Genomic DNA, 442 nt, shown 5'->3' with positions numbered 1-442 from the left:
GACGGGATCGACGATTGCACAGTATGCAATGTAACGAGCCTCTCCTCCGCGGGGACTTCGGCGGTCGCGTGTGAAAAGGGAGTCGGCCAAGAGTCCGAACACTGGTAAAGCCATTGCGGACCCCGCCACCATAGCACGTGATCCGGCAGATCGCCACCCAGCAAACCCCGCGACGCGCAATCCGCGGGATTGTCCTGCGTAGGTACATAGCGCCACTGAGCGAGGGGAAGGCGCGCTTGAATGTCCGCGACACGGTTTGCGACAAAAACCTTCCAGCGAGATGGGTGATGCGCGAGCCAAGTTAACACGACGGCCGAATCCGACCAGCAATAGCAGGGGACGCTCTGCAACGCGAGCGAGGAGGAGACAAATTCGACTAGACGAGCGAGGATCACAGCAGCCAACAGCTCGAGACGCGGAATGCTCACCGGTTGAAGGGGAG

The sequence above is a fragment of the Odontomachus brunneus genome, unplaced genomic scaffold (assembly GCF_010583005.1).
Source record: "Odontomachus brunneus isolate Ranch 3 - 2012 unplaced genomic scaffold, Obru_v1 Obru_scaffold_072, whole genome shotgun sequence".
Taxonomy (NCBI): Eukaryota; Metazoa; Arthropoda; class Insecta; order Hymenoptera; family Formicidae; genus Odontomachus; species Odontomachus brunneus.
This window is presented reverse-complemented; position numbering follows the sequence as displayed.